Source organism: Microcebus murinus, chromosome 15 (genome assembly GCF_040939455.1).
Source record: "Microcebus murinus isolate Inina chromosome 15, M.murinus_Inina_mat1.0, whole genome shotgun sequence".
Taxonomy (NCBI): domain Eukaryota; kingdom Metazoa; phylum Chordata; class Mammalia; order Primates; family Cheirogaleidae; genus Microcebus; species Microcebus murinus.
Window position 1 is genome coordinate 71,544,882 of NC_134118.1, and position 20,481 is coordinate 71,565,362.

Below are 20,481 nucleotides of genomic sequence, written 5' to 3' on the forward strand. Positions count from 1 at the left end.
TGTTGGTGGGATGAATGAAAGAACTAACAGGTGCAGGCCTGCCTGTCATAGTACAGTTTGGGATGGATCCTGGACAGGTCTGTGTCACAGTTGTGCCTGTATAAAATTCCACAAGACTTCGCTGAAAACAAATACTGTCTCTGTAAAGGACACCAATGTTCACCTAATCACCCATATACAGATCCAGGAACTTTCCTTCACTCCTTGGCCTTTTTCATCTTCTGTAACCACTTAGCCACTAAGTTTTGTTGAGTTCACCTTAGTTCACCCCTGTCCATCCTTGGCACTGTCGTGGGTCTTCATCATCTCTGTGTCCCCCCTGGATTCCAAACAGAAACATCTGAAGTAGCTTCGTGGCCTCCTGCCTTGGTTCTCCTGCGATCCGTTCTTTCCTGAGTAGCCGGCATGTTTCTAAGACTCAAACGCAGTCATGTTTTCCCTTCGTTGTTCCCTGTTATCTTCAGGTGAAGATATACTGGGCTCTTCCAGATTCTTTAGACTTTGTCTCAGCCTTTCTCTTTCTCCCGTCCCACGCCATACTCCAGCGCCCTGGACTTCCGCTGTTCCAGGCTTTCCTCAGAGCCCCAGCCTGCCGAGGCGGGTCTCACCTGTGAGCATGCGCGTCGTGGGCCTTGAAATGCCCTGACTTTGGTTCTTCACTTGGACGCCACCTCTGTGTTTCTCAGGACACAGCTCAGGTATCCCCTTTGACACACTCCCCCGAGCCTTGGTAAGGAGATCGTCACAGGCGTCCTGTGGTGCCCACGGGCTCTCTGCCCAGCCTCACCCGCGTACTCCAGAAAACGTACCTGCTTATGGGTCTAACTCCATTTTCCTCAGCAGCTAGAAGCTTTCTGAGAGCAGGAATTTTTCTAAATTGTCTTTGTATCCACAGTTCCTGGATTTATAAGTGCTACTGACTGACTTGTGTCCTCCCAAAATTCTCATTCAAACTTAGTCCCCAAAGTGATGGCGCTTGAAGGTGAGGCCTTTGGGGGGTGACTGGGTCACAGGGTAGAGCCCTTTTGAGTGGGATTTGAGCCCTCATGACAGAGGTCTCAGAGACTCCCCTGCCCCTCCTGCCACGGGAGGTTACAGCAAGAGGACGGCCGTCTAGGAACCAGGCGGGAAGCAGCCCTCCCCAGGCAGATCTGCCAGTGCCTTGACGTTAAACTTGCCAGCGTCCAGGATTGTAAGAGATGAGTTTCTGTTGACTACAAGCCACCCGGTGTAGGATAGTTTGTCCCAGCAGCCCAAGCAGACTAAGCACAGTAAGTTTACAATCAAGGTTGATCAAATGAATATTGAGTTAATAATTAATAAAAATCTTTTTAAATTTACTTTGAAAATATTTCTCAAGTCTGTCCTTCCTCTCTTTTTCTACTGGCATTTCTTGTTTCAGGTTTTAACCATGACAATGGAAAACTTGTAATGATGCCTAAAAATCTTTTTTGAATATGAGTTGCCATCTCTCTTTCCCTTCTTTTCCACAATAAACACAGGTGCGCATACAGACAGACAGACAGACAGACAGACACACACACACACACACCCCTCTTCAGCTTCTACCCTGAATGCCAGTAGACTAGACTTTCTTAAACGCTGTTACCCCATGCTACTCCCTTGACTAACGCCTTCCCACCATTGCCGTTGCCAGTAAAGCTCTTCTTTCCTTCCTCCACCAAGTCAAATTAAACTCATTTACATCATCCATGAAATGTTCCCTCAGTGCTATGACTCTGAGATTTGAGATCCTTCCACGGAGCTCCTTCAGCATTTGTTGTGTGTGCCTCAGATTTTGTCATGAATGAGTGTCCAACATGGATTATATCCAACTGGATCATGTACTTCTTGGGGGAAGAGGGCATTTTTAAATGTCTGTGCTCTTCTACAGAGTAGAATCCTGAATGAAGAACACAGGTACTCAGCAGCTGCTTAGTAATTGATTCCATGGTATTTGTTTAGAATTGTTTATTGGCATTTTAATGGAACTATTTATAGACACAAATACAGTTGAGTGCTCACACATTAAGGTATTCCATCTTATTTCAGTAGGACCTTGTGGGTTTCTACGTTTGGATTTATAATATACTTTTGTGTTCATCTCATGTATTTGCATGTATGTCTGATTAGAGTCTTAAGGTACTAAGATTTTATGGTGTAAGGCTGTAGAACAAAAGTGTAAGCACTTGGGTTATGGGCACAGATTAACCTAGTTTTTAGAATGATCGTTTGGTCTTATTCTAGCTGAAAAACCTCAGGCAAGTTGCGGAATTTCAGAGCCTTGGTTTCCTCATCTGTAGAGATAATAAATGTCATAGGCTTATTGTGGTAATCAAAAGATATGGGGAACTTAATATTTAGCATAGTACCTGCTACAGAGCAAAAGCACTTAATATATAATAATAATTTTAATTGTAAAAAGATTTAAAAATCAAATCCAAATTTCCCATTTTGTCTATAAAGAAAATGAGATTTGGAGAGGTTATATGACTTAGCCAAGGGCACAAGTTAATGAGAGAAATGACCTTGGAAAACCCCAGATTTCCTGGCAGCCTAATGTGTCTTCCAAGTCTCATGTTGTTTTGCAGTCTGACTCCATTCTGAGGATTTCCTGAAGGTCCTGGAAGTATGTTACCTTTTATCTTATTATAGGTATATAGTTCTCTGAGGGAATTTGATATAAAAATTTTAAAGTTAAAAGAAGAAAAATAGAAATATTTATTTCATTATGTACAGGCCATTTGTTTTTAAAAGGACTTATAAAATATTCTTATACATGGCAAATTAATTTACCCTGAATTGAGTTATATTCATTCTATTAGAAATATTACCATTATTTTGAGTGGAGTACTTTGGTACTTTTATCTTATAAGAGTCTGTTGCTTTATTTCAAAGGTTTTTTTTTTTTATTATTCTATTTTGAATTTAAGAAAGCTCATAGTTTTCTTCTTCAAAGTAGATCCTACGTGCAGTTTTACAGAATTCTTTCTTAAAATATGAAAAGAACAACTAACCCCACTTTCTGTTCATGGTTGAATGATGGAAAGAAAGGAAATTCTCTAGAGATTAGAGTTTCCAAGGCAGGGGGTGGTGGTGATGGTGTCTACAATAACCTTTTAATAGAGCTTTGAAAATGAAACCCCACTATTTATCAGGAAAGATAGTTTTTCCTTGTTTTTTTTATAAATAAATATTCAGCTGTAATAATAATGATTCATTTGGCTCATTTAGAATCATAGATCTTTTGAGAGTCAAAAAATTCTCCAAGAGGGAGAACTAAATCAACTTCTGTGCATGTGTAAGAAACGAATCCCAATTCTCTCTTGTTTCTGTTTCTTTTTCCCCAAAAAGTCATATAAATGAGGAAGTAGTGCCAAGGGCCTATTAGTAATAGTTATTTCCTAATTGCAGCGGGGAGCATCCTGCATGTTTAAATAAATATTGTTAACTCTGACCTCCAGCTTTGCCAGGACTGATAAGGCGATTGTTTGACCTATACGAAGTACATACAGTATACACAGAGTGGAGTGCAGCAGGAAAACAGGAAACAATAAATCAGAAATTAGAGCACTGATTGTTGCAGCTAATTACATCAGGCTTCTGCTTAATTTCTCACTCTGTCATTCTAACCTGATTTTCTTGCCAACAGACTTTGCAAATTGCTGGTGTCACGTACATTCAGCAAATAATAATCCTTAGTTACTGTGACTGACAAATGAATGGGCAGAAGAAGATAGTTTATTATGCAAGGATGAACTGAGACATTCACCAGATACCTGCCTGGATGCTTTTTTAATTCATTTACCTAGATGTGCTGCATGATGCATTTCTCCAGGAGCAGAGATTTTGGCATCAAGACAGTTTAATTAGATTTGTGGCTTGGTTTGATAATATTGAGCAAGAAGAAAAGATGGTACTATAAAAGGAAGGGAGGGAAGACATTTGGCTTGGACAAAGAAAGAGATAAAGCAGTAACTTAGCTATTTAAGTCAAATCTGAAAATAATATGTTTAGGGTGAGTGAGATTAGTTAGCACATTATGGAATCCTAAACTTATCTACGCGTAGATTTGGTGAACTAACTTGGTATTTTCAACCCGTTATGGTTTGATTACTTAAATTCTAAGCCACATCTATTAAGAAAGAATGGTAAAAGTGAGATGCTCTCATTCAGAATCATTTGTTGGATTCCTCCCAGATTTTACTTCTGCCTGTAGATAATATGAGCCATTTCAGTTTTCCATGATCCCAGTCCTGGTGTTGTTTACATAGTCTAAAATCAACTTTCCTTTATGATTTTACAGAATTTGCATGGCTTCCATACTTCAAGGCTTGCAAAAGATGTAATATGAAAGATACAATTGAGGTGAATTTTCACATTCTTGTTATTTAGTACATTTTCATATTCTGTGTATATTTTCTACTTTGTTGTAGTGTTTCCTAATCAGATCATAAAATTACTGAGTGGGTCCAGAGCTAGCTGCAACTTCACCCAGGCTCTGTGCTCCCTTGGTGCTTCATAAAAATCACATCTATTTGTTTAACAGAAGGTACCAAAGTTCTTTAGAATGAAAACTGTTTTTCAGTTTACGATCAAATTTTCTTTATCCTTCCGTCTCTCATGGGCTCTGTTTTTATTACCATTGCTTTAGTGTCATTTTTAGGGAGGAAGAAAGTAAATTCAATACAAAGATGGAGGAAGTCACAACAGAATCTTTTCTGAGTCACAAAGGACATGGCAGAACTGTGGGGTCCCCATATTTGGAAGCCACTGTTCCATTTGGTAAAGCCAGAGATAAGGTTTAACTATTTATGTAAATGCGTAGGTGATGGCTTCCATCCCAGCGATGAAGTTGGCATGCAGGCCAGTTAAGCTGCCCGGAGAACTGTGGCAGGAGGGCCAACAATGAAAGAGGAGAACACTGCTGCCAGCACTGCCCAGGGGCCAGAGGGAGCAGAATATTTCATTTCTTGTGTCTTTAAACTAATTCTTGCATGCAAAGTATTTAAACCTCTCCAGATCCCAAGCTGACCTCCCAAGACTACCTCTGAATGCAACATTTCTCTTTTATCCATGCTTTCAGGCAAATTTTATAAATATATATTAAGCATCTATTATGTGTCTATTGTGTCATTGTGTGTCCCCTGAAGGGGAAAAGCTGAATGCAGGAACAAAGTGTCACCAAGACAATGCTCTCAAGAGTTAAGGAGGCAAACTTAGATTTCTAAAACAAGCATTAAAGAAGACAAATCACAAGGTAATCTTCTAGGTAACCTAATCACACGGTATCGGCAGTTAGAGGCATGGGATTTAAAGGGACCCAATTTTTCAGAGACGATATGATGAAGATAATATGCCAAGAATTAGAAGGATAGCTTGTGTGTGGCTAGATGAAGAGGAAGATGAATCCGAAAGCTATTCAACAGCAGAGATGGGCAGATGCGATGAGATTCTAGAGGGAGGAGAAAGGAGAGAGTTGAGTCAAAGATGACAGATTCCGCACCAGCAAGAATGATCTTGGCTTGGGCAAGAGTGGAAAATTTGGAATGACAGGTGTCAAGAAGGGAAGATGAGAGGGCCACCCATTTCCAAAGAGAGAAGGAGAAGGGACAGAGTTCTTTTCTGGGTTTAGCTGCTGTAACGTCTCCCAGATGCTGCACTAGCACAGCTCGGCTTGTCTGAAGCTCATAGACTCGTCTGAGGACAGTGGGCATGGCAACTGTGTGAGATGTGTCAAAACTAAAAAGATGTGTGGGAGAGATGATGAGAGATGAAAAACCATGACACGCTACCCCTCGAACAGCACAGGCAGCATGGCATGGCGTGTGGGGCGGGGGACATAGATCCAGAGGAAGCCCCGGCAAAGAAGAACTCTTCCAAATGGAGGAGCATTTCTGAGTTTCCTTTCCTCCTCATCAACTCCCGTCATCTCTAATCTTAAATGTGCTCCAGGACCCTGGGTCCTTGCACCTGTCCTGCCTGGGTTTGGCACTGTCTGCCAGTTGACCAACATGCGACTGGCCTGGTTGCCACTCTGCTTCTTCTGTAAATGCCGGGCTTTGGGGTGCAGTCTGATCTCACCCCTCCCTCCAGTGATTTGCTTTGCAGCCTCTGCACCATCAGTCCACAGCGGAAGGAACCCAACAGTCTAGAAGAGCAGACATGTAACCTCCCATTTTCCCACACTTCTCTCGCTCCCAAACCACTACAACAGGAAACATGAAAGGCTCGCACTTGTGCTTGTCATTCTGCTTACTCCCTTTGTCTCACTGCCAAGGGGCTTGGAGCCAAACATCAAAGTGGAGGCACATTTGCACTTTTTGCACATATTAGCATCTATGACAATTTTAAACTTTTGTGCAGCAGAATATTAAAATTAAAAAAGAAAAGGGTATGATTATGCATTGCTTGTCTTCATTATTACGTGTTAGTACAATAGGGACACATGTCCTTGTTGTCCTTGTCCAAGTTCCTATTAACCCGACACTGTTTGTTGTGGGGAGATACTAAAGATTTACATCACTCCCCGAAGGAGAACTATTCATAACTATCTTTGATAGGAATGATCCTTCCAAATAAAACCAAGATAAAATTTGAGGTTGACTTTTGTAAATGAGCCAATTAGAGTTTTAAGGAGCCCAAAGCTTGGTTTGCATTGTCCACTTGAAGCTAAGACTTGAGGTGAGTCATTAATCGAGTTGCATTTTTGACCTTGTTTTAATGTCTTGGAAAGCCAGTGTTAACAGAGTTTGCATGCAGATCAATGCACTGAACCAATCTTTGGATCTAGAATCGAGGTTGGTCAAGGTTGCCCCAGACTAAATTGACATTGTGTGAAAACTTTTCCTTCCCCTTTTATCCCCACAGAATTGAATACATTCTTTCTCCATGTAATTTTCACTGGTGAAGTGATTTGCTGTAAACGAGGTGCACTGCAGTAGTTCAAAGAAATGTTGATTTTAATCCTGATTCCCAGAATATTTAAATTTAAAAGAGCCCCAGCGTCTTTTTTTTTTTTTTTTTTTTTTTTTTTTACTTAAACATGTAATATTCCTGCTTTCTTGGACCCTGATGACACCATAAATGAGGACGTAAGGAGAAGCACGTGCGGCTGTCACACACCTGTGCGGCCCCGTCCGTAAAAGGCTGCTCGCTGCCTTAGGAAGCACCATATAAAAGAGGTTGCTTCAGGCAAGATCCCTCTTGGGAGAAGTATTGTTTTCTCTTTAAAAAAAAAATTAGTTCTAATATAATAGTTTCTTCCCAGAACACCGTGAGAAGAGAAAGAAGTTTAAAGGAGAAAAGCACAATTCTACCAAAATCCAGTTAATCCTCCCTCACGCAAAAGCATTATTAACGATAGTTGTGATCCTTGTGCTTCACTGATTTACTGCAAGAGCAAAGAGCACTTGATTTTAAATGTTTTGTGTCTGGAGATGTTAAAAGCGTAATTATTAGAAGCTGCATTGCAACCGAGGACTCTAGGGGACTTGAGAATTCTCCTCACCCATCAGCTCCATCAACTCCACGCCCGGTGGCCCGAACATGCGTGCCAGGTAGATAAAAGCACTGCACTGGCAATGCACACTGGCTTAAGTCAAATCGCTTAGAGAAATTCATTTCTTGCCAGATTGTCGCCCCAAAGTCATTTCTAGGTGGGCCTTCTGAGGCCATCACACACCAGAAGAGTGAGCCTTGACTCAGAACATGGAGGTCCTTGTGGGATGCATGAAGCGGCAATCTCTGCGGCTGTCCTTCTGTTTCCCAACTCCATGCCAGTCTTCCCCTCCTCTCCCTCACTAACAGAACCTCGATTTTCTTCCGGGGGCCACACTCGGCTACAAGGTCACCTTCCCAGGCCTCTCTCGCTGTCATGAATGCCAGTGGCACGGTTCTAACGAGTGAGAAGTAAACAAAAAACCTGGGTCCGGCTTCTTGGAAAACTGTTTAGAAAGGGGCAGCTCACTTTGTTCTTTCTCTTTTTTATGCCTGGATCGAAAATACAATGCCACAGGTGGAGTGGTCATCCTGGGAGTGGAAGTGAGGGGTGTGAGAGACAAAACCACAGGCTACAGATGTCTGGACGGAAAGACAGAAGAAGTTCAGATCCCTGAAGGGGTTCACTGGTGAATTTTAACAACCATTTCAGGAAGAAATTATACTAATTCTATATAATATCTTTCAGAAGATAGAAGCAGAGGAAATGTGTCCTAACTCATTCTATAGGCCGGTATTATGCTAATACCAAAACTAGCTGAAGGCATTGCAAGAAGACTACAGACCATGTTTCTCTCATGAACATAATGCAAAAATCCGTAAGAAAATATTAGAAAATTGAATCCAACAGTATATAAAAGGGCTTGTATATCACAACTAAGTGGAATTTCTCCCAGATGTGCAAGGCTAGTTTAACATTCAAAATTCAATTAATATAATCCACCACATCAACAGGGAAAAGAAGAAAAATTATACAATCATATCAATAAATACAGCAAAAGCATTTGATAAATCTAACACATATTAATGATAAAAACTCTCAGTAAACTAAAAATATAAGAGAACTTACTCAACTTGATAAAGAATATCTACAACATACCTATAGCTAACATCATACTTAATAGTGAGAAACTTGAAGCTTTTCCATTAAGGTCAGAAACAAGACAAGAATGTCCTCTCTCACCACTGCTTTTCAACATCATATTAGAAGGCCTAGTTAATGCAGTAAGATGAGAAAAAGAAATAAAAGGTATACAGATTGCTAAGAAAGAAATAAAACTGTCTTTGTTCACAGATGACATCTATGTAGAAAATCTAGGAGAATCCATTAAAAAAAATCTCTGGAACTAAAAAGCAATCATAGCAAGGTTGCAGGATACAAGGTTAATATACAAAGTCAATCACTGCTCTATATACCAGCAATGAACACATGGAATTTGGTATTAACACATTATCACCCACCAAAATAAAATACTTTTGTATAAATTTAACAAGATATGTACAAGATTTATACTTTGATGAAAGAATGTACAGGATTTATATGAGAAAAACTATAATACTTTGATGAAAGAAGAACTAAATAAGTGGAGAGATATTCTGTGTTCATTGATTAAAAAGACTCAATATTGTCATGATGTCAATTCTTCCCAACTTTATCTACAGATTCAATTCAATTCCAATAAACATCCTAGCAAGTTATTTTGTGGAAATCAACAAACTGAACATATAGTTTATATAGACAGGCAAAATACCCAGAATAACAAACATAATACTAAAGAAGAACAAAGTTGGAGGACTGATACCACCCAATTTCAAGACTTACCATAAAGCTCCAGTAATTAAGACAATGTGAGATTTGGCAAAATAATAGATAAATAGATCAGTGGAACAGGTTAGAGAGCCCAGATAGAGACCCATATAATTATAGTCAGCTGATCTTTGACAAAATAAGTGAAGGTGGCACAATGGACAAAAGATAATCTTTTCAACAAAAGGTGCTGGAACAACTGAACCTCCTCATGCAAAACATTGAATCTAGACACAAGCCTTTTACTCATCACAAGAATTAACTCAAAATGAACCACAGCCATGAATGTAAAATGCAAAACTATAAAATTTCTAAAAGATGACATAGGAGAAATCTAGATGACCTTGAGTTTACTGATAAATTTTTAGATATGACACCCAAGGTACAATCCATGAAAGAAAGAATTGATAAACTGGATTAATTAAAATTAAGATTTTCTGTCTGCAAAAGACATTGTCAAAAGAATTATAAATAGCAACAAACTTGGAGAGAATATTCTGAAAGACATATCTGATAAAGCGGTGGTCCCCAGTATTATTGGCACCAGGGACCGGTTTCATGGAAGACAGTTTTTCCACGGACCAGATTAGGGGGCAGGCATGGTTTCAGGATGATTCAAGTGCATTATATTTATTGTGCAGTCAAACCTCTCTGCTAATGATAATCTGTATTTGCAGCCGCTGCCCAGCGCTAACATCACCGCCTCTGCTCCACCTCAGATTACCAGGCATTAGATTCTTTTAGCCGGCCATGGCGGCGCATGCCTGTAGTCCCAGCTACTTGGGAGGCTGAGGCGGGAGGATTGCTTGAGCCCAGGAGTTTGAGGTTGCTGTGAGCTAGGCTGATGCCACGGCACTCACTCTAGCCTGGGCAACAGAGTGAGACTCTGTCTAAAAAAAAAAAAAAGATTCTCATACAGAGCGCACAACCTAGATCCCTCTCATGCGCAGTTTACAGTAGGGCTCACGCTTCTATGAGAATCTAATGCCACCGCTGATCTGACAGGAGGTGGAGCTCAGGCAGCGATGCAAGCAATGGGGAGCAGCTGCAGCTACAGATAAAGGTCTACTCGCTCGCCTGCAGCTCACCTCCTGCTGTGTGGCCCAGTGAGTGCCTAACAAGCCACGGACCACTGCCAGCCCAGGGTCCAGTGCTTGGGGACCACAGTGGTAAAGGACTATTATCCAAAATACACAAAGAACTCTTAAAACCAAACAATAAGAAAGCAAACGACTTGATTTAAAAAAAACAGGCTGAAGATCTTAACAGAAACCTCACCAAAGGGATTATACAGATGGCAAACAAGCATATCAAAAGATGTTCCATAACATATGTCATCATAGAAATACAAATTAAAACAGCAGTGAGATACCACTCCATACCTATTAGAATGACTAAAATTCAGAACACTGGCAATGCCAAATGCTTGGAAGAATGTAAAGCAGTAAGAACTTTCATTCATTGCTGATTGGAATGCAAAAATGCTATAGTCACTTTGGAAGACAGTTTGGAAGTTTCTTACAAAATGAACATACTCTTATACCATTTAGTAATTGTGCTCCTTGGTCCAAAGGAGATGAAAACTTATGCACACACAAAACCTGCACATACGTGTTTATAGCAACTTTATTTATAATTGCCAAAACTTGAAACAGCCAAGGTCTCCTTCAGCAGGTAAATAAATAAATAAACTATGGTCCATCCAGACAATGGAATATTATTCAGCACTGAAAAAGAATTGTGCCATCAAGCATGGAAAGATAAGGAGGAAATTTAAATGGAAATTTCCAAGCGAAAGACTTTGCCAATTTGAAAAGGCTACATGCTATATAATTCATATGTGAATATGAATTAAAATCACATATATGGATATATGTGATGTTATGGAAAAAGACAAAACTATGCAGACAGTAAAAATATCAGTGGTTTCCAGGGGTTGGAGGGAGGGAGGAAAGAATAGGTGGAATGCAGAGGCATTTTGGGGCAGTGCAACTACTGTACATGATACCCTGAGAGTGGATATATGTCATTAGACATTTGTCCAAATCCACAGAATATCCAACACCAAGAATGAACTCTAACTAAACTATAGACTTTGGGCCATAATAATGAGCCCATGCTGATTCATCAATTGTAGTAAATGTACCATTCTAGAGACGGATGTTGATAATGGGGGACTCTATGCATGTGTGGAGGCAAGGAGTACACCAGTCCCCCTTACCTGAGGTTTCCCTTTCTGTGGTTCCAGTTACCCATGGTCAAAAATACTGAGATATTTTGAGAGAGAGATGGATGGATGAGAGAGAAGGGGTGGGGGGGAGAGAGACAATGTTACACATTTGCATAAATTTTATTACAGTATATTGTTATACTTTTTTCATAGTCGTGGAGGTTAGGAGTCTGAGGCTAAGATGTCAGCAGGTTTGACTCCTCCTCAGGCCTGTCTCCTTGGTCTTCAGGAGGTTGCCTTCTCCCTGTGTCCTCACATGGTCTTTCCTCTGTGTGTGTGTGTGTGTGTGTGTGTGTGTGTGTGTGTGTGTGTGTGTGTCCCTGATATCCCTCTTGGATGTCCAAATTTTCTGTTTTTATCAGGGCAAGAGTCAAACTGGATTATAACCCCATTTTTAACCTAATTAGGACCCTACCCTTATGACCTCATTTTCACTCAATCACTTCTTTAAAGGCCCTATCTTCAGATTCAGTCACATTCAGAGGTACCAGGCCTGAGAGATTCCACATATGAATTTTGGGAAACAAAATTTAGCCCATCACACCTGTCACATATTTTGTTGATAGTGTTAGACCCCATTATTTTTTTTTTCTAGTTTGAAAGATATTGACGGTATTGTTATTATGAAATTTAACATGTATACAAAATTATAAATTTTCTAAGAAATTAAACTACCCAAAGGATCTGTTATTTACTCCTTCTTTCAAGCTTTACTTTTTATTTTGCTGTTTGGTTCTTTTAAGGAAAAGCTTGTGAGAGATACATTCCCTTATCCTATTTTTGAAAATATTTTTATGTTGTCCTTATTCTTCAAGGGCAGATAGCCAGGATAACAATTTTTTATTTAAGAACTGCATTTTCTTATGTGTTTAAAAAATATTTATTGTGTTGCCATCTGGCATCTCCTGATGCCTGTGCAATTTGCTTGTTTTCTGTCTAACATAGTCTGTTTTTCCTATGATGGCTTTTTGGGATTTTTCTTTTCATCTTTTTGGTTCTACCTTTTTACAGTAATATGTTTCAATGTAGTGGTTTTATTTTTTTTAATTTGTTCTCGTTCAAGTACATTTTCAATCAGATAATTCATTATTTCATCTGTTTCTTGCATTTTCAAATGGAAGAAATTTTCAGAAACCATAAATTAAAACATTGTTTTCCTACCACTTACTCCATTCTACTCTTTGGAACTTCTACTGAGCACCTATTGCGGCTCTCAATTTATTCTCCGTGCACTTTATTTTCCTATTAAATGTATGTGTATCTTTTCATTTTCCATCTCTGCGTACTGAGTTCTGTGAGAATGCTCAAGTATTACCTAATTCTTTCCCTGTGTCTAGTCTAACATTTGTCTATTCTGCTGAGCCATTTCAATTACAATTTTTTTATTCCTGTGATTTTGTATTTTACATCTATTTGACTTTTTTCCGTTTCTTCTTTCCTTCTTTTTCTAACTTTTTCTTTCACAGATATTCTTGTGTGTTTTATTTCCTTGCATGTGCTTGGAAAGCATAAATGTACTTAAATAAAACTTTACATGGCATCATATCATTTTAATTTTATGTGAATGAATTCATACTCTGGCGACTGTCTTCCTCACTGAAGGGTTTTTTTCATGTGTTTTGGAGTTTTGAAAATGAAGGCAAATTTCCAGGGTGCTCTCGCTCTCTCTCTCTCTCTCCCTGTCTTTCTCTCCCTTTCTGGGGTTAGGGGCTCGCCTTCATACCGTGTGAAATCCTGCCTCATATCACTACTCAGCAACCATTAGTGACATCAGAGATGTGCTGTGTCAGATCACAAGTGTGGGCGTGGGGGTCTTGGTTTCTGTCGTAGTCACTGGCAGTCCCTCCATCTGGTACCATCTGCGGTTAGGCCAGGCCTAAAGCTGACTCATAGCGTTGTGCTTTGGCTGTGTTTTTAATCCATTATTGCTGCAGTCTGAGTGCTGGTGTCTCTCCAGATTTCTGTGTTGGAATGTAATGCTTGACGTGATAATATTAAGGAGTGCGACCTTCTGGAAAGTTATTAAGTCATGAGGGCTCCTATGAAAGAGGCTTGAGAAAGCCTGTTTGCCCCTTTTGCCCTGTGAGGACACACAGGAGTCACCATCTATGAGGAATGATCCCTTGCTAGATGCTAAATATGCTGGCACCAGGGTCTCACACTTCTCAGCCTCCAGACTATGAGCAAAAAATTATGCCATTGATAAGTCACCCGGTCTAAGGTGCTTTTTATAACAACCCAACTGGACAATTGTGGGTAACTGTCTTCCTTCTGTTTCCTTACGTAGCCTTGTAAGGCTTAGTTTCTATATATTCTGTGGTTATTATGTGTCCAGTGAGCATGATACACTTCAGAACAGGAACTCACTAGCAGTCTTGATCGGAAGACTTTCTTGATCTTCTTGTTAAGAAAATAGCTTGACTGGGACTTTTAGCTCTTAAACTAGTAAAATTACCCCTAATTTTTTAAAGGTGTTTGCAGGGCGTATTTTACTTACTCATGTAAATGTATGTCTAATTGCTGTAAATATGGTTTTCACAAATCGGAATAAGGTCTTATTGGTTTTCATTTTATGCTTATAGCAAAACATTATTAAATTAAATTCACTGGATATTACTTGACGATTTGCTAACTGCATGTTACTAGAGAGTTCTATTACCAGGATGTTTCCACTGACTGTAGATTTGGGGAAAATTTAGACATAAGTATGGCTGCTGAGAAAGAGATATAAAAACTTCTCTGTGCCAGTTTTTAGGGCTAATGGTTCCAGTAAGATGAGAACACTATATTCTAGGACTTTTTATTTGGATTGGTAAAGAGGACCAGGTCAAGGGAGAATATTCACATTCGCATTTATTGTTTTTTTTTTGTTTGTTTTGTTTTGAGACAGAGTCTCGCTTTGTTTCCCAGGCTAGAGTGAGTGCCGTGGCGTCAGCCTAGCTCACAGCAACCTCAATCTCCTGGGCTCAAGCAATCCTGCTGCCTCAGCCTCCCGAGTAGCTGGGACTACAGGCATGCGCCACCATGCCTGGCTAATTTTTTTCTATATATATTAGTTGGCCAATGAATTTCTTTCTATTTCATAGTAAAGTAGAAACGGGGTCTCGCTCTTTCTCAGGCTGGTTTCGAACTCCTGACCTCAAGCGATCCGCCCGCCTCAGCCTCCCAGAGTGCTAGGATTACAGGCGTGAGCCACCGTGCCCGGCTCACATTCACATTTATTTAATACTGAAAACACATAAGGAAATTCCCATATCTGTGTGCATAAATTCTCTTTAAACTAATACATACTATGTTTAACTTAAATAATTAAAAATATGAAATTTTCCAGTAGGACACACTATGATTAAAGCCACAACTCTAATACCTGATGAAACCAAATATCTATATCGCAAATTCTTTTCCACTCTGCTCTCTGCACCTCCTCCTCCAATGGTCAGCGTGTTGGAATTCACATCATAAACTAAATGTACTTTTAAATAAATTGATAATAGTTGCATTTCATGAGCATTTACTATGTGCCAGATTCTATTAAATTCTTTGAGTGCATTTTCTTATTAAAATCTCATACTCATCTTAAGGGGTACGTATCATGATTATTCCTGTGTAACTAATGGGGAGACTGAGGCACAGGGAAGTTGCTTGCCTGAGTGTGCAGAGCTGGTAATTAGGGTTGGGCCGGAATTCCATCCAAGACAGTTTGACTTCAGCACCCACCTTCTGAAACACTGACCTTCACATCGCATATTGAGTTTTACCTTACAGAAAAATGTACATTAATTTTTCAAGATATATGTTTTTAAACAAACAAAAAAAAAAACATTTTTTGAACAAAGGCAGTGTAGAATTGGCATTGTGCATTTAAGACGGAATAGGTACCGAATCTGTAAACTCTGTGTCCTTTGAGACAAAGGGAAGAGATGACGAGTGAGATGAGAGTAACAAGAATTTACCAAATGGGAATTTAAAAAGCCAAAAGTATGAAAATAGCAGTAACAAACAACTGGGCAGCGGAGAGACTGGGGGCATGTAAAGTTAATAAGGAAAGACTTGTTGATGGACGCGGAAGAGGTCAAGATGAAAGGGAGGAAGTTACAATGTGTGGAACGGCACGGGAGAAGCTCTGACGTGTGCAAGTAAGTGCACGTGCTAGGAGGAAATTGTGCCACGCCCTTAGAGACCAAAAACCAGGGCCACGGCTGGAGAAAAAGGCACACCCTAAACTGTTTCAGGGAACACATAAATGTGATAATTGAACGAGGAACGAAAGGAGCAGTTAATGTAGCCCTTTTTTTGAGCTCTGTCATCCTGAGAGCCACTGAGAGGTTTTGGGGGTGGGAGCCGCGCGGTTTGAGCTCGGCCGCCGGGCAGCTGTGTCGTGGGGCGGTGGCATCTCTCGGGCAGATGAAGCTGCTCCGTGGACTTCTAGGGGAGTGAGGCGTGTGAGCAAGGCAGCGTTTTGCAGGTGGGAACGTGCTGTCTTTCTGTCAGTGAGAGATGAATACAGAAGGAGGCCGTCCAGAGACTCCAGACAGTGTTTGTCGCTGGCACTGTCGGAGACGGCAGGCAGCGTAAAAATACAAGTGCAGAACTAACTTGCCAAATGAGACTTCTGGAGTCACGGAATATGTCTAGATGGAAAGTTGATATGTGCAAGAGCAGATGCGACAGCAGCTCGAGCCTGAGGTGCAGGGTAAGATGGACGCGGATGCGACCTGCCTGTACCTGGGAACAGGTCAGTTTCCAAGACGCAGGGAGGGGCAGAGGAGGAGGGAAGCTGCCAGGTGTCCACCCACGCTGTCGCCCAAAGAAAGGACCGGGGAAAGCCAGAGAAGAATAACTCCTCCTAATTTTACCTCCTTTCCTTCTTAAGTCACGTGTCCAATTTTTAGATTTGTGTTAAAAGAAATATTTGAATATCAGCAGATCTCTGCTAGAAAGTTTCCTAAAATATACATTTTTTCCCCCTGATAGTCTACTACCTGCAAAACCTAATCTTAATTTTTCAAGGTAGCATATACGGACCTCAGAGACAATAGATGACGTACCTCCACAAAAGTGCAAATCTAGTAGTTTCAATATAATATTTTATTTTTTAAAGTATAATTGTGTTAGGTTTTCAATGGTTGTGTCAAAATGTATTTAAGTAACAGGCGATGATTTTACAGAGACCAAAGAAGAGCTAATACTTTCATTATATTCAATACATTAATACATTAGGGGAATTAGGCAGCATTTCTTTACAGTTCCTCCCCCATCTTTTGCCCTGAGAAGTATTTATATGTCAAGAGGCAGCACCCTAGCTAGGGATAATTTAGTTTGGTCTTTGGGAACAGTTCCCAGATAATAACACTATGCCCCAGAGACCTGAGAAAAGAACAGTACGTATGAAACTCCGAGTCCTAATTGAAGTCCAGTAACTCACTCACATTCTGATTCCTTGAGCAAATTGCTCAACCCATCTCTGGGTTTCTGCACAGCCCAAGGAGAATAATGCCTCCTTTAAGGCAATGTGGTAAGTATTAGCAACTTAACGATGGCAAAATGCCTTGAGAATGCAAAACTAGACTATATAAATTAAGGTTAAGTCAGAACACAGAAAACAAAGAAAGAAACGGGATGGGGAATATGTTAAGAATAATTCCTGGAACAGCCTCTCCAGAGACCAGGCTTCCTGCAGCGCCCAGCTGTGCACGGCAGCTAAGTCAATGGACCACCCTTCGCAGGTGGGTGAGGCTGCGGGACCCTGTGAACATCCCACTGGATAAGCACAGATTAATTTGCTTCAGGTGTTTCTTTTACACGTGGAGGGAGAACATTCATGGTGTCCGATGAGCCTCCCTACTCCTGAGGTGGACAGCACCGAGGAAAAAGCAGGCTGTCGTCGAAATCCCATCAGAATTCCAGATGGGCGTAAGAGGTTAGAGCCCTGTGTGCTGATTTTTTTTTTTTTTTTTTTTTTGGTGTCCTGAATACACAGGGAAGATGTCAAATACTCAGGAAAAATTTCAGAAGGAAGGTAAGTTACACAGGTCTGCGGCTCTTTACCCAGACATCGCGAGGCCTCATGTGTTTTAGGATTTTAATTTATTTGGATGTAGGGGCTGTATGTGTGTACATATGTAGGTGCATATAGACATATATCACTCACTATATATTATGGGACCTCACAAGTTGATCCCAACGCATCTCTCTATAATCCAATATATTACTTTGCTGCAAAACATAAGTAGCACAGATAACCATTATAAATAGCCTCGGATCAATTGAAATGTTGAATTGGTCAAAGATTGACCAAATTGGTCAAATGTTGCTTGTAAACGAGTTACTAAAATTGTTTCAGCTTTAAGAACTTGGCTTTTGCATGTCAGAATTGCAGAAAGGAGATTGTGGATCTGTTAAAACAATACAGCTCTAAGGTTGAAACTAGAAACTTGGCCTTGTGTAGGGCAAGTGCCTTATGGTCTGGATTATACAGTTTTTTGGGGAGAGAAACTGTCTGCTTAGTTGGGGATTATAATTATTATTTAATGGCCACAATTCATTTAGCTCACTGTAAAATAGTTTTTGTGAATTTTTTTTTTTTAACCTGAAATCCATGGCTAGACTCCAGGGGGAACATGAACCCAATTAACTCCTAAAACAGTGTGTACATTTCTGTATATATGTACATTTTTCCAGGGAAGATAGCTCATGGTTTTTTCCCCCGCCAAATCTCCAAGCATCCTGAGTCAGAAAAGTCCACAAACCTCTGTTTTAGAGCATTAAAGCAGATGTCAATGACAGTAGTCTAAAAGGTAGGTTGACATTTGTATTTTAGGAACACATTTTACACTCTTTACCAGGGCTAAGAAGGCCACACACGGCCTCTTGTCTGCATTTCTCTCATGCCCCTTGTAGGTTTGCTGGCGCTAGCCCCACTGGCCTTTATGTTTCTCACCCTCAGCAGACTCATCCGTGCCTCAAAGTTTTTGTACCAGCTGTTTGCTCTGCTTGGCGCCCCATGCCCAAGATCTTTCTACGCCAGAATGCTTTTTGCCATTTAAAGCTCAGCTCAAACGTCACCTCCTCCTAGAAGACTTCCCTGACTATTAATCTAAAATCACTCCCCATTCACTCTCCAATATAGCATCATTCTGCTATATTTTCTTCACAACACTCGGAGTCACGTTTGCATGGTTAGGCATGGCAACCCTCTCAAAGCTTATCTTGGCGCTGAGATAATCTTGTTTATTTATGTATTTACTCATTTGTTTTCTGATCCCCCAACCCAAAGTGTAAGTTCACTGTTTCCTCTATGCTGAGAATAGTGGTTGGCACGTGGCAGGCCTTCAGTGAATATTTGTTAAATGGATGACTAAATCAATTGACTACATCCATTGCACTAGTAATAGTGTCTGCTGCAGAAAATGGGAATTGGTAAAAGTAATGGCCAGGCAAAAGCTACTGTATAAAGCGGGCATGTTAGTTAGCCTCTTCAAGCTTTTTTTCCTCATCAGTAACATAGATATGGTAGTATCCTCCTTGTAAGTTTATTGTGAAGTTTAAACGAGTTATTACATGCAAACCACTTGGCCCTCTAGAATACACTTGTTAAATATTCTTGTCATTATTATTGCCATTTTAGAAAAGTTTAAAAACTACTTAAAAGAGATAAAAGAGAGCGCGGCACACATTCCACACATACGCGCTGTGGGCCCGGGACCAGTCGGCTGCTAAGCAGGACAGGCAGCGGCAGCAAAAACAGCCGGCGGGCTGGATAAATGTCCTCAGCGGGCCACACGTGGCCCGCTGGCCATAGTTTGAGGACCCCTGTTCTAGGTTATACTGACATAATACTTAAACAGAGACCGAGTTGTTAGTCCTCACAATATTTAAAGCTCGACAGAATTCAACACTCTAGGCATCAGGAAAGTTCTAGAGAATCTGGATATCTTGAATATTCATTTGTCTTTCTAAAAGGAGCACTCAGAATATGCTGGCTAACTAGATAAATGGAGAATTTGATTTGAGGAATGTGGTCCCAGAAACTAATTTTGTTTTGGAGAATTTTGCTATTACCCTGTACTAGTACAGTTAGCAAGAGGTATTTCCATCTGTTTAATTCTAGCTAAAAAATTATTTCCAATTCAAATAGTACTTTATAATTAAAGTTTTATCTCATTATGTTGAAAAATGTTAGTAAACCAACTTCCTGAAACCATGCTTGTTTTTCTCAACTGAAGGAACTATTTTATGGCTTTGTAGTATTTTAGGACTGAAAGAGTCCTTAGAGATCATCTAGTACAAGTCCCATCATTTAAAAATAAGGAAACTGCAGTCCAGAAAAGATGTGTCCAAGATCACCCAGTGACTTCGTGGAGACGCGGGCCAGACCTCCGTCCACTTCCTTTCCTCAGACTCTGACTGTAATGTAGGAGGAAAGCTGGGAGTCACTTCTTGGTTAAAAAAGTCATAATCACAATTGCTCTTAGGTTGTCAGCTTTTTTTTTTTTCTTTGAACAATGAAGAGAGATTGCCCTAGGAAGGGAAAATGATTTCAATGGGAGATAAATTCCCCAAGGTCACTGCCTGCCACCTTTGTGCTCACGGTAATTCTTTGCTGTATGAGTCCTGAGTTAGAACAACGTTGGTGATTCCATTTCCTTTCCTTAATGTTATTTCTTCTCCTTCTCTCCTTTATGAAACATTTTGTCATCTTTGGATAGCATCCATCAAAGCAGCTAAACGGCTTAATAAATACCTCCAGTTAAGCAGTCTGCCTTTACATAAAATTAAATTTTAAAAATAGAGTCAATTATTTGGATAAGAAGTGCAAAGAAAATGTCAAAAGCTTTTGTCCTAAAATAGGCAGACAATTAAATTAGTAAGTCCATTTTTAGATGAATTGTGCAATCAGTCAGTTCTTTAATTCATTTTACCCACTCACACATACCCTCATATT

General features: G+C 40.1%; 1 pseudogene; it reads left to right on the top strand.

Annotated features, from left to right (window-relative positions):
• Positions 1-17,368: 17,368 nt before the first annotated feature.
• Positions 17,369-20,481, top strand: part of LOC105874678 (large ribosomal subunit protein eL15-like) — a 53,411-nt pseudogene continuing 50,298 nt past the window's right edge.